Consider the following 15,701-nt stretch of genomic DNA (forward strand, 5'->3'; position numbering starts at 1 on the left):
GAACCTCCTCATTCCTTACCTTATCAGTCCACCTGATTTTCAACATTCGTCTATAGCACCACATCTCAAATGCTTCGATTCTCTTCTGTTCCGGTTTTCCCACAGTCCATGTTTCACTACCATACAATGCTGTACTCCAGACGTACATCCTCAGAAATTTCTTCCTCAAATTAAGGCCGGTATTTGATATTAGTAGACTTCTCTTGGCCAGAAATGCTTTTTTTGCCATAGCGAGTCTGCTTTTGATGTCCTCCTTGCTCCGTCCGTCATTGGTTATTTTACTGCCTAGGTAGCAGAATTCCTTGACTTCGTGACCATCAATCCTGATGTTAAGTTTCTCGCTGTTCTCATTTCTACTACTTCTCATTACCTTCGTCCTTCTCCGTTTTACTCTTATGACTGTTCATTCCGATCAGCAGATCATTTAATTCTTCTTCACTTTCACTCAGGATAGCAATGTCATCAGCGAATCGTATCATTGATATCCTTTCACCTTGTATTTTAATTCCACTCCTGAACCTTTCTTTTATTTCCATCATTGCTTGCTCGATGTACAGATTGAAGAGTAGGAGCGAAAAGCTACAGCCTTGTCTTACACCCTTCTTAATAAGAGCACTTCGTTCTTGATCGTCCACTCTTATTATTCCTTCTTGGTTGTTGTACATTTTGTATATGACCCGTCTCTCCCTATAGCTTACCCCTACTTTTTTCAGAATCTCGAACAGCTTACACCATTTTATATTGTCGAACGCTTTTTCCAGGTCGACAAATCCTATGAAAGTGTCTTGATTTTTCTTTAGCTTTGCTTCCACTATTAGCCGTAACGTCAGAATTGCCTCTCCCGTCCCTTTACTTTTCCTAAAGCCATACTGATCATCACCTAGCGCATTCTCAATTTTCTTTCCCATTCTTTTGTATATTATTCTTGTAAGCAGCTTCGATGCATGAGCTGTTAAGCTGATTGTGCGATAATTCTCGCACTTGTCAGCTCTTGCCGTCTTCGGAATTGTGTGGATGATGCTTTTCCGAAAGTCAGATGGTATATCGCCAGACTCATATATTCTACACACCAACGTGAATAGTCGTTTTGTTGCCACTTGCCCCAATGATTTTAGAAATTCTGATGGAATGTTGTCTATCCCTTCTGCCTTATTTGACCGTAAGTCCTCCAAAGCTCTTTTAAATTCCGATTCTAATACTGGATCCCCTTTCTCTTCTAAATCGACTCCTGTTTCTTCTTCTATCACATCAGACAAATCTTCACCCTCATAGACGCTTTCAATGTATTCTTTCCACCTATCTGCTCTCTCCTCTGCATTTAACAGTGGAATTTCCGTTGCACTCTTAATGTTACCACCGTTGCTTTTAATGTCACCAAAGGTTGTTTTGACTTTCCTGTATGCTGAGTCTGTCCTTCTGACAATCATATCTTTTTCGATGTCTTCACATTTTTCCTGCACCCATTTCGTCTTAGCTTCCCTGCACTTCCTATTTATTTCATTCCGCAGCGACTTGTATTTCTGTATTCCTGATTTTCCTGGAACATGTTTGTACATCCTCCTTTCATCCATCAGCTGAAGTATTTCTTCTGTTACCCATGGTTTCTTCGCAGCTACCTTCTTTGTAGCTATGTTTTCCTTCCCAACTTCTGTGATGGTCCTTTTTAGAGATGTCCATTCCTCTTCAACTGTACTGCCTACTGCGCTATTCCTTATTGCTGTATCTATAGCGTTAGAGAACTTCAAACGTATCTCGTCATTCCTTAGTACTTCCGTATCCCACTTCCTTGCGTATTGATTCTTCCTGACTAATGTCTTGAACTTCAGCCTACTCTTCACCACTACTATATTGTGATCTGAGTCTATATCTGCTCCTGGGTACGCCTTACAATCCAGTAACTGATTTCGGAATCTCTGTCTGACCATGATATAATGTAATTGAAAGCTTCCCGTATCTCCCGGCCTTTTCCAAGTATACCTCCTCCTCTTGTGATTCTTGAACAGGGTATTCGCTATTACTAACCGAAACTTGTTACAGTACTCAATTAGTCTTTCTCCTCTTTCATTCCTTGTCTCAAGCCCATATTATCCTGTTACCTTTTCTTCTACTCCTTCCCCTACAACTGCATTCCAGTCGCCCATGACTATTAGATTTTCGTCCCCCTTTACATACTGCATTACCCTTTCAATATCCTCATACACTTTCTCTATCTGTTCATCTTCAGCTTGCGACGTCGGCATGTATACCTGAACTACAGTTGTCGATGTTGGTCTGCTGTCGATTCTGATTTGAACAACCCGGTCACTGAACTGTTCACAGTAACACACCCTCTGCCCTACCTTCCTATTCATAACGAATCCTTCACCTGTTATACCATTTTCTGCTGCTGTTGATATTACCCGATACTCATCTGACCAGAAATCCTTGTCTTCCTTCCACTTCACTTCACTGACCCCTACTATATCTAGATTGAGCCTTTGCATTTCCCTTTTCAGATTTTCTAGTTTCCCTACCAAGTTCAAGCTTCTGACATTCCACGCCCCGACTCGTAGAACGTTATCCTTTCGTAGATTATTCAATCTTTTTCTCATGGTAACCTCCCCCTTGTCAGTCCCCTCCCGGAGATCCGAATGGGGGACTATTCCGGAATCTTTTGCCAATGGAGAGATCATCATGACACTTCTTCAATTACAGGCCACATGTCCTGTGGATACACGTTACGTGTCTTTAATGCGGTGAGTTGCTGTTGGAATCAGTCAACTCACACAAAAGCAGTTCTCAGGTATGTGACAGTGAATGCTCAAATACGCTCGTAAGTAATTAAAGCTGGTTGCTGGATTTGAATTCGTCGCTAAATGTGAAGGAAAGCGGCGGCAACCGCTTCTTCTTATAGGAGCGCACCCAATGTCATTAGTTATTTGTTGGATAAATTCCAGTCGCTGTCTTCCCCTACAGTTTTCACACCCTACAACCCTACCATGGGAGTTATTCTTTCATGTTTTAAACTGGTCCTATCATCCTGTTACTTTTTGTTACTAATGTTTTCAGAATGTTTCTCTCTTCGACAATTCTGAGGAGAACGTCATGATTTCTTGTCTTCGTCTACCTATTTTAAACATCTCCTTATATTATCACATCTCACATCCGGTCATCCTCTTCTCCAGAATCCTTTGGCCATAATATAAAACATTTCAAATAACTGTCTCAATAAATTGTTTGCATATTTCTAGCTTATAGCTTTTGCTTGTTAAAATAACATTTGTGAGTCTCAAGTATTCTTTCGCCGTTGATACACTTTTAGCTGCAGTACAGAGACGCTCTCTGCGGTGAGCAGTTTGATTCATAAATTGGCCTCTTTCAGAATTCGTAAGCACAAGGGTTGTATAGCACTACGTTTCTTATCGTAATGTGAGTCACTATCGTCATACAAAGCATGTACACTACGTACACATACATTACAGACACACTATAGATTCACTTAAGACACAAATATCACATATGACGAGGGAAGTATCCATTGCACGCGTTAAAAGAAAACCTATTCCCAATAAGCAAGTGAACCTTCACCACCGTGTTTACTAGCCAAAAATTGCCGCGCGACTGTTTTTTTCATTTTGAATTTGTCTGGAAGATCTGGACAAGATGCAGACATAAATGCACCCCAGTATTGTCAGCGGGAGACGATTATGTTTATCTCTTTACATTTTGCTTATTTAGCCTGTATATCTACCAGTGACCATCTCCTAAGATAGAGTCGACTCTAGTTATGCACTGAGGAAGTTGTTCGAGGAATATATGAAATGGAGGTAAAAAAAAAAAGAAACACAAGGAAAACTACGTAAATTATAGTGGATGGGGACGAAGAGTAAGAATACGCTGGAAATTTATGTAAAATGAAGTGCAAGTCACGGATGACGTCTTTCGGCCTTATGTTATATTCAGGATACCAAGATATAAGAGATAAGAGTCGCTGATGGCATTGACATCCTCAGTGAAACTGAAGGAGAATTACAGACCCTGTGGAATGCAGTGAAGAATCTAAAGTATGGGTTGAGACTAAACCGAGAAAGGCGGAAGTAATGAGCAGTAGCAGAAGTAAAGTTAACGATAAATTTAACAACAAAATTAGGAACCTTGACGTAGGTAAGGTAAAAGAATTTTGCTACATTGGAATGAAAGCAACACAACGAATGAAGGAGGGGAGGACATAAATAGTGAATTAGCAGAGGCAAAGAGGAAAGTTATTCCCTATAAAAGCCTGATAGTAACAAAAATTGGCCTTAATTAGTAGACGAAAGTTTGAAAAATGCATGTCTGGGACAGAACTTCCTATAGAAGTGGTCGTAGGTTGTGTTCCAAAAATGAACAGCATAGAGACAGAAGTGATGACACCTTCTGCAGGACCTGACCATCATTTTGCAGGGCAATACTCAGGCACGTATAGTGCAAGCTGTTACAGATTTGTTTGACTGGTGGGGCTGCTATGTGCTGTACCACCTACTGCACTCCCCTGACTTAAGCCCTCGTGGGTTCAGCTCGATTTCTAAACTGAAGGAAACGCTTCACGGCATTCGCTTCAGAACTGCTAGAAATTCGACGGCAACAGACCGCGCCACTCGAACTGTCAAAACACCTGGCACCAACTGGCATTGCTAAGAGTATCCTACGACTTCCACATCGCTGGCAACGGGTTACATACAATGCAGGTGATTACTTTGAAGGTCAGTAAAACGCCCTCGTATATTCAACTGGGTGCCATGGACTTTTATTTATTCGACTTGATCGCTCCAAACTAACGAAAACAGCAGTTCTTGTCATGCGTTTCGAGTGTACATGTCTAATAAGTAGAAACCCTTGGTATGCAATGCAGTATTGCCAATGTTTGGATGTCTCCATTCGATTTTCGCACAGGAGCTTGAAGATGAAGAATTACGGCTGTTGGTGTCCTTTTCCTACGAGTCACAAGACTGGAGACTAAAAAAATATTTAGATGTACCACCAGCCAAAGACTGACGACTCAAGAAAATCTACGTTTGACTATAACCACGAATGGAAAGATAATAGAACATATCTATAGAAGTTATGAAACTGGATACCCCACATATCCTTTTAAACAGCTGGACCGATTTCAACCAAACTTGGTACGCATATCATTTACTGTCTTAATAGAATCACTGTGAGGGTAAGGTCCTACCACCTATCAAAGGGGAGGGAGAGGAGGCGAAACAGTAGTGCAGCCCACGACGCGAGAATACGCACGCTTTAGATATCCAGTATTTGTAGAATGAGAGCACATAGAGACTTGCAACAAACTTTACACATAATTTCAAACATTTACAAAACTTATTCTCTCTGACGACTCCAAAGAATGATGAGTTGAAAAATGTTTGTCGCATATTACATTGCCGCTGTTTATGCAGTCCAACTACTTGATGAAACATGACGTTTTAATGTATTACTTCTTTACTACTAACTGTATTCACGACACATTTTGCACGCAGAATTCACATGCATCACTGAATGTACCTGCAAAATTATATCAATGTACAGCTCATAGAACAGGAGATAAATTAAGCTGCGTAAAAATGAAACTTTAGGGCGAAATTCGATAGGCAGGTGAATCATGTGTTCAAAAACATGTGAAATATGTTAAATATCTGTGGAATACAATTGACATATGCGTATGCAAGCAAAGTGACGCGTAGAAATGCCATCCTAAACCTCTGGAACTATTTCAGACGAAGTTGGTACACATCTTAGTTAGAATCTGGAAGGAAATACTGTAGGGGTAATAACCACCAGCCTTCTATTGTGATGAGTGTAAAAACGTGGAGAGAGAGAAGGGAGGACAAGGAGATGGACAGACAGCGAGGGGGAAGGAGGAGATAAGCACAAATAGGAGGATGAGGAGATGGGAAGAGAAAGGGGACAGGGAAATGGACAGAGAGAGGAGGGACAGAGAAAGAGTACGAGATGGAAATAGCCAGCAGGAGGAGACGGATGGAGAGATGTGATAGGAGAAAATGGGAAGGCAGAAGGGGAGGAAGACAAGAAGATGAAGACATGCAGGTAGAGAGGGACAAAAAGTAAAGGGGAGGAGATAAACATGGAGCAGGGAGAAGGAAATGAGTAGAGAGAGGAGACGGAGGAGATGTACAGAGAAAGGAAAGGGGAAGAGATAGGACAGGGATAGGAAGAGAAAGGCAGAGAGTTAGGGTTGAGGAGATGAACAGACAGGGAGGCAGGAGGAAATGGACAGGGAAAGAAAAAATGAGATGGACAGACGGAGGGGGCAAGAGAAGATGTGCAGAGAGGGGGCAAGAGAAGAGGTGCAGAGAGGTGGGGCAAGAGGAGATGGACTAATAAATGATCGGAATATTAAACACTAAGGCAATGCTGGGTTCACAGCTTGTTAAGTATAAGATTAGACAAGGTTAACGTGTTATTCGACAACTAAGCTCGAGCCTCTACATAATAATATCAAAAACAAAACTGAAGAGATTATAAAGAAAACAAAAGCAAGCAGCAGATGTACAAACAAATCAGAAGTCTGGGAAATAAGAGAAATTAAGTGGTAGCCAAGGAATTGCATTATTGGAGACGAAGTGCTGGAGGCGTCCGAAATGAAGAAATCGGAAAATCGATATAATGGAAGCTATTGAAAGGAAGGTAACAGATTGCCAAGAATAGCATGGAGATGGATCCCACAGAGAAAATGGAAACGAGGTCGACCACCTAAAAGATGGATAACAGATGCCAGGGAAGCGTGCTATCTAGGAATCTCCAAGTAGAGCAGCCGGAAGGTCTTAAACTGTGGTCGTCGCGAAGCGAGAAACGGCGTTGGTTGCAAACAACTCGAAAATATACAGGGCAATTTAGCTGAGCTGTTGCCATAAAATACGTCCGGAACCTCTTAAGATACCCTAGTTCTGTTTTCACGCAGACGTATTGCAAGAAAAACTCTCTTCATAGCGATAATAGTTACTTAAACATCACCATCAACTTGGCTTTTTGAGATATACTGCAGGAATTTCTGCTGCTGGTGTGATAGAAAAGAGACGATAAAATGGCGTTTAGGTCTTCAAACTCTGTTTAATAAATTCAGAGTAATTACGGTATTTAGTACTTGGGATTTAACTGCTTTCAACATGAATCCGATTGCTGTCTTCTGCGGAATTTCGTGATTTCGTACCCAAGTAAGGAAATATATCAAGTCGGTTAAGGAGGTAATAGATTATTACACGTCTGTGATTTCGGCATACTCGTAAAATGTGCACAGAGGAAATACAGAATTCACTGTGTCTGCGTCTTTCGCGTGTGTCGAATGTTGGTTAAAATGAAAAAGCAAATGTCTTTCACAAACCAGGAGAAACTAACTACGCCATTTCTTTACAAAGACTGTAGAAGGCACACGAAGATAATATCTCGACAGAAGGTGTCCAGTAAGAATGACAATTCAGGGAATGTATGAAAGATTGTTGTCGGTAGCGTGAAATACTAAGCAGAGGCTAAGTCTTCAAGCCTGCAATGCGCGCAGTGAACGAAATAGACTTCCTGGCAGCCATTGCTTCTAATCGACATGTTAGCTTCAGACTAATTTGGAGTGCGTTTGGAATGAGCACAGCGACGTTCACATTTTACGGGAAATCAGCCTCCATCCGTGTTGCACGCCGCTTCACCAGCAGCCTAACCACTAAGATTACAGAAGGCGCGTGAATTCTCTCGCTCGGTTCTGATGCGATGTCGGAACAATAGGCCCTTTTTTCCAAAGAGTTCCCTTTACCGCTGATGTTACCTTGAAAAATCGTGGTAAGCAATATGTAAGGAATAGAAGTCTGGGTTGCTGAGAATCCACTCTAGCTGAGGCGGGTTGAGCATCACGGGCAGTGAAAAAACCTTGACTGGTAAGAGGTACGCACAGTATTTGTCGGCTCTCCTAGAGAATGTACCACTTGAAGCACGCAGAAGTGGGGGGAGTGTTCAATAAGCAACGCAACACATTTCTTTTCTCTGGAAATTAAATACGGAATTCGTTGAAGGATATAGTGGAAAAACACCGCTTGAGCCCCTATATGCCCGGGTTCGATTCCCAGCTGGGTCGAGGAATTTTCTCCGTCCAGGAACTGGGTGTTGTGCTGTCCTCATCATCATCCTATCATCCTCATCGACTGCAGGTCGCCGAAGTTTATTTATTTATTTATTTATTTATTGTTCTGCAGGACCAAATTATGGAGAAGTCTCCATGGTCATGGAACGAGTCAATACATGGAATTATAACACGATAGTAGAAACAGATAAAATGAAATATAAAAAACATATTCAGGTGATAAGTCTTAAGTTTAAATAAAGAAAATCAACAATGTAGCACTGGAATTTGCTTAATTTTTTAGATTTTCCAGGAGCTCCTCGACAGAATAGAAGGAGTGAGGCATGAAGAAACTCTTCAGTTTAGACTTAAAAGAGTTTGGGTTATTGCTAAGATTTTTGAGTTCTTGTGGTAGCTTATTGAAAATGAATGCAGCAGAATACTGCACTGCTTTCTGCACAAGAGTCAAGGAAGTGCATTCCACATGCAGATCTTTTTCTGCCTAGTATTAACTGAGTGAAAGCTGCTAACTCTTGGGAATAGGCTAATATTGCTAACAACAAACGACATTAACGAAAATATATACTGTGAGGGCAATGTCAGAATTCCCAGACTATTGAATAGGGGTCGACAAGAGGTTCTCGAACTTACACCACATATAGCTCGAACAGCCCGTTTTTGAGCCAAAAATACCCTTTTTGAATCAGAAGAATTATCCCAAAAAATAATACCATACGACATAAGTGTATGAAAATATGCGAAGTAGACTACTTTTCGTGTTGAACTGTCACTTATTTCAGATACTGTTCTAATGGTAAATAAAGCAGCATTTAATTTCTGAACAAGATCCTGGACGTGGGCTTTCCACAACAGCTTACAATCTATCCGAACGCCTAGGAACTTGAACTGTTCCGTCTCGCTTATAATATGCCCATTCTGTCTGATCAAAATATCGGTTCTTGTTGAATTGTGAGTTATAAACTGTAAAAACTGAGTCTTTCTGTGATTTAACATCAAATTATTTACCACAAGCCACAAACTTATTTCATGAACTACATTATTTGATACTGTTTCAATATTACACACAAGATCCTTCACTACCAAGCTGGTGTCATCAGCAAAGAGAAATATTTTTGAACCACCTGTAATACTAGAAGGCATATCATTTATATAAATAAGAAACAGCAGTGGCCCCAGCACCGACCCTTGGGGAACGCCCCACTTAACAGTGCCCCATTGGGACTGAACATCACTACCACACTCAATATTGAAGAGAATTACCTTCTGCTTTCTGTTCTTAAAGTAAGAGGCGAACCAATTGTAAGCTACTCCCCTTACTCCATAATGGTCCAACTTCTGCAGTAATATTTTATGGTCAACACAGTCAAAAGCCTTCGTTAAATCGAAGAAAACACCTAGCGTTCGCAACCTTTTATTTAATCCGTCCAAAACCTCGCAGAGGAAAGAGAATATAGCATTTTCAGTTAAACCATTTCTACAAACAAACTGTACATTTGACAGCAAATTATGTGAATTTAAATGCTCCAGTAACCTTGTATATACAACCTTCTCGATAACTTTAGCAAACACCGATGGCATAGAAATAGGTCTAGAACTGTCAACATTGTCCCTGTCTCCCTTTTTATAAAGTGGCTTCACTACCGAGTACTTTAATCGGTCAGGACACCGACCACTCCTAAAGGAAAAGTTACAGATATGGCTAAGTACTGGGCTAACATACATAGAACAATACTTCAGCATTCTGCTAGATACCCCGTCATATCCATGAGAGTTCTTGGTCTTTAGTGATTTAATTATTAACTCAATCTCCCTCTTGTCAGTATCATGGAGGAGCATTTCAGGTAACAGTCTCGGAACACTTTTCTCTAAGAGCGCTATATGATTCCGTGTTGGGACTAGGTTTCTATTTAGTTCACCTGCTATATTCAGAAAGTGATTATTAAATACTGTACATGTACGTGACTTATCAGTAACACGGACATTCCCACTACGCACTGATTCTATATCCTCGACCTGTCTCTGCAGACCAGCCACTTCCTTTACGACTGACCATATGGTTTTAATTTTATCCTGAGACTTAGCTATTCTGTCTGCATACCACATACTTTTTGCCTTCCTAATAACATTTTTAAGCACCTTACAATACTGTTTGTAATGGGCCGCTGCATTTAGATTTTGCCTGTTTCTAACGTTTTGATGTAATTGCCACTTTGTTTTACAAGATATTCTTATGCCTCTAGTCAGCCACCCAGGCTGCCTGTTTGTGCTAGTACCCTGTTTTGAACGTTCTAACAGAAAGCAACTTTCAAAGAGCACGAGAAAAGTCTTGAGAAAAGCATTATATTTATCATCTACTGTATCAGCGCTATAAACATCTGGCCACTCTTGTTCCTTGATAAGGTTTACAAAGGTCTCTACAGCAACTGGATCAGCTTTCCTAAACAGTTGATAACTATATTTAACATGTGTTGCAGCAAAAAAATCGTTTAGAGTTAAAATTTGTGCATTATGATCTGAAAGGCCATTCACCTTTTTGCTAACAGAATGCCCTTCTAGTAATGAGGAATGGACAAAAATGTTGTCTACGGTTGTTCTACTGTTCCTTTGCACTCTCGTTGGAAAGCATACGGTTTGCATAAGATTATGAGTTAAGGAGGTCTACCAGCATCATTTTCCTTGCACAATCACTTATACAATTAATGTTGAAGTCACCGCATATAACTAACTTTTTGTATTTCCTATAAAGTGAACCAAGAACCCCCTCTAGCTTTAGCAAAAATGTTGTGAAGTCGGAGTCTGGGGATCTATAAATAACAATAGTTAGAAGTTTAGCTCCATTAAATTTAGCCACACCTGCACAACATTCAAACACCTTTTCAATGCAGTACTTTGAAACATCAATTGACTCGAATGGGATGCCGTTTTTCACGTACAAGGCTACTCCCCCACACCGCAAAGAGCTCCTAGAAAAGCTGCCAGCCAACCTGTATCCTGGTAAAGGAAGTGGCGTCAAAAGACCGACACCCGGGGAACGGCCTGCCCCACGGCGGGCCCTGGCCACACGATTAAATAAATAAAGCCCCTATATTTTTATGAAGTTTCGACAGGTGTCGCCGCCATTCGTACCCTTCAAAATTGAGTCTGTAACGGAGGTGGGTTCCAAGCAGAGAAGTGTCATTGATTTTCATATGGCGGAAAACCAGAGCAAAGCAGGACTTCATAACTAGTTGCAGAATGCCTACGGGGCCCTGGCAGTCAAGAAAAGCAGAGTGAGTCGTTGGGTGAGGCGTCTGTAATCATTGCAGCAAGGTCACGCAAACCTGTGCGATCTCCCTTGAGCCGGTAGATCGCACCTGAGGTGTTGGAACGTGCGCACATTCTCATTTGATGTGATCGACGAATGACAATCAAATACGTTGTCGCTGAACTGGACGTCTATGCTGGTAGTGGTGACACAAGCGTCCGCCAGTAGGGGTACTCGTAGGTGTGTGGCTACTGGCTTCCTCGCCGCCGAACGGAAAAGCGTAAACAGCAGTGAAGAGCCGTCTGCGCGGGACTGAGTGAGCGTTACGAGGCTGATGGTGACAATTTTCTGTCGAACATCGTCCCAGGTGATGAAACAAACGTTCCTCACCTCGAACTGGGAATACGACTGTAAGCCACGGTGCGGTGGCACATCACCTCTCCTGACGAAATCATGGCGACGGTCTTCAGAGGTCCTGAAAGGGTTGAGGTGTCAAGTCAGAGGGGTGTTCTGAACACAATTTCGACACAAAGCAGCTCAATAGGCTGTGGAGTCGAAGGGGTAGGCTAGCAATAGAACAGTGCATCACCATTGACTAAACACATTTATTGAACACATAAGTCAGATATTACCCAAAAGGAACAATCAGTACAAATTACAAAATAATATTCTTTTCCTTTAAGTCACTCACACATTAAACAGGCAAATAGCAATCATTTAACTGAAAGCCTTTTAAGAAAGCAAAACTAGAATTTTGAATGATAAGTTAAAATCATACACTCCTGGAAATGGAAAAAAGAACACATTGACACCGGTGTGTCAGACCCACCATACTTGCTCCGGATACTGCGAGAGGGCTGTACAAGCAATGATCACACGCACGGCACAGCGGACACACCAGGAACCGCGGTGTTGGCCGTCGAATGGCGCTAGCTGCGCAGCATTTGTGCACCGCCGCCGTCAGTGTCAGCCAGTTTGCCGTGGCATACGGAGCTCCATCGCAGTCTTTAACACTGGTAGCATGCCGCGACAGCGTGGACGTGAACCGTATGTGCAGTTGACGGACTTTGAGCGAGGGCGTATAGTGAGCATGCGGGAGGCCGGGTGGACGTACCGCCGAATTGCTCAACACGTGAGGCGTGAGGTCTCCACAGTACATCGATGTTGTCGCCAGTGGTCGGCGGAAGGTGCACGTGCCCGTCGACCTGGGACCGGACCGCAGCGATGCACGGATGCACTCCAAGACCGTAGGATCCTACGCAGTGCCGTAGGGGACCGCACCGCCACTTCCCAGCAAATTAGGGACACTGTTGCTCCTGGGGTATAGGCGAGGACCATTCGCAACCGTCTCTATGAAGCTGGGCTACGGTCCCACACACCGTTAGGCCGTCTTCCGCTCACGCCCCAACATCGTGCAGCCCGCCTCCAGTGGTGTCGCGACAGGCGTGAATGGAGGGACGAATGGAGACGTGTCGTCTTCAGCGATGAGAGTCGCTTCTGCCTTGGTGCCAATGATGGTCGTATGCGTGTTTGGCGCCGTGCAGGTGAGCGCCACAATCAGGACTGCATACGACCGAGGCACACAGGGCCAACACCCGGCATCATGGTGTGGGGAGCGATCTCCTACACTGGCCGTACACCACTGATGATCGTCGAGGGGACACTGAATAGTGCACGGTACATCCAAACCGTCATCGAACCCATCGTTGTACCATTCCTAGACCGGCAAGGGAACTTGCTGTTCCAACAGGACAATGCACATCCGCATGTATCCCGTGCCACCCAACGTGCTCTAGAAGGTGTAAGTCAACTACCCTGGCCAGCAAGATCTCCGGATCTGTCCCCCATTGAGCATGTTTGGGACTGGATGAAGCGTCGTCTCACGCGGTCTGCACGTCCAGCACGAACGCTGGTCCAACTGAGGCGCCAGGTGGAAATGGCATGGCAAGCCGTTCCACAGGACTACATCCAGCATCTCTACGATCGTCTCCATGGGAGAATAGCAGCCTGCATTGCTGCGAAAGGTGGATATACACTGTACTAGTGCCGACATTGTGCATGCTCTGTTGCCTGTGTCTATGTGCCTGTGGTTCTGTCAGTGTGATCATATGATGTATCTGACCCCAGGAATGTGTCAATAAAGTTTCCCCTTCCTGGGACAATGAATTCACGGTGTTCTTATTTCAATTTCCAGGAGTGTATTTAAATAGGCTCTGACCGAGCACATATTTTAAAACGAAATACTTCCTTTAGGGAACCAGCGATCAAAATTAATTACATAATCCTCAACAATTAAGGTTAAACACTAATCAGGTAGCTGCAGTCCCAAGTTTTACGCATCACGTTTCAGATGGACTGCACTGCAACAGTACAATACAAGTCCCTCAGAGGATCTCCCTACACAGGAAGTTATTGCCGCAATCGACAAAATATGAACATCATTCCATGTACAGACCTAAAGCGAACTAGAAGCTCTCTTAAGTTTGCTACAGTTAATTCCCTTTCAACATAACATACATCACAAGTCTAGCCCTAGGCACCGACACCCCGCAATTTAGCACGCGAAAAACTACAGCGATGCACTAATCACGTATCCTTACAAAATCCAAGAACAGAGAGCCGGCTCCCCAATAGCGGAACATTTAAACACGCGCAGCGTGCGGGTTTGCGGGATGCTGATCTCGCCCTTAACCTCAACACCAGTTCAAATACTAGTCAGCCTACAATCTTGAACCACCATACAAATTCCTTCACTTACTGCATAGAAAGCCAATGTGATAGGCAAACAGACTTGCATATGATAAAAGCTTAAGCAATTTCCTTACTAGACAACCCTTATGAATAGTAGCCGTAATTTTTTTTAACGTGAGCACACCCACAATCGAAAGACAAACAACGCCAATCATAAGTACAGTAGCACATAAGCAAGTACCAATGGTGACTTCTGATTAGATTGGCTACAAATCAGCGCGTGATTTAACAAACCAGAGAACAGTCTTTTCAACATAACCATCAATACAGTAGCAAATTACTCACACGTGAACTCCCCCACGATTTCGATTCGCAAAGTCATAGAAAAAACGTGGAGAACGTATCACTTAGACCAACATAATGGTGCTCCCTCAGTTACCCCAAATAACTGACTCCCTTAGTTGCACAGCAAAGAACCAGACCTAATGAAACCACAACTGTTCTCGCCTTTAAATTGTCACAGTACAAGTGTGACTCAACCACAAATGTAATTTTACATCACCAGTTCCCGTATAGTCAATACAAGCGCCTGATTTACACCTGTTTATAACGCCAGGCAGCAACATCGTACGGAAAAGAGTGTAGAAACAAGCTCTTACCAATTCTCTTCTCCGAAAGCAGCCACCGCAACTCTCGGGAACCACTGGGACATCCAATGCAAAATCGTTACTCCTTCACACAAATTACAGGACGCCCGCTTCCCGCTGCTTGCTACGGCGCCTTCCGTTCGGAGCCAACTTGTATATCTCCAAGCGGTAGGTCCGGTCCCACACTCGGTGCGTCAACCAGACAGCCGTCTTCCACCACGTCCCGGAGCACCCCCCCCCCCCCCCCCCACAGGACCACGCCTCGTTACTCCTCGCGTAGGGCGCAGAGGGTGCTGCTTACCGCCCTGTCCGTGGCAGGAAAGATAAACCACCAGAGTGGCACTATCGATATGAGCCGCCATGGATCAGGGATGACTCTGTTTCACGTCCTATCTCATGGCGCAACGTTCAACTCTAAAGCGTATTGTGGTATCTTCAGAAACGTGCTCGTCGTCACAAAAATGGAAACGAACTTCTTCTTCTTCTCAATGACAACGTAAGGCTCCACACATTTCTGCGTACTTGAGAAAAGCTCACAAAATTTCATTCGACTGTTATTCCTCACCCATCCTGCAGTCAGGACCTCGCATCTTCCTACTTCCACGTGTTTGGCCCAGGGGAGAATGCACTCCACGAGGAGAAGTACGTGGATGATGGAGAGTGATTGGTGCAGCAAGACGCTGGCTCCAACATCCATCGGTGTAATGGTACCATGCTATCATGCAGGCCCTCGCAGTAAGATGACATAAGGCTGTCACATTGAAGCGAGATTATATTGAAAAATATGGTTTTGTAGCAAAAGAGTGAGGAATAATACGGCTTTCGGACAAAAATGTACTTTGGATTACTTACAGAACAGCTCCCGTATGTGGTACCAGGATGAAGGTTACGCGGCTGGCTTGTCGCTCGTGGCTAGGAAAGCGCTGACCAGCTCTTTCTTGTCGCTGGGTAGGACGTGAGGGCGTTATCAGATGGCCCACACATTCCCTTGATCTGACGCGGCTAGACTTTT

This window comes from Schistocerca americana, chromosome 8 (assembly GCF_021461395.2).
Source record: "Schistocerca americana isolate TAMUIC-IGC-003095 chromosome 8, iqSchAmer2.1, whole genome shotgun sequence".
In the NCBI taxonomy this organism is placed as follows: domain Eukaryota; kingdom Metazoa; phylum Arthropoda; class Insecta; order Orthoptera; family Acrididae; genus Schistocerca; species Schistocerca americana.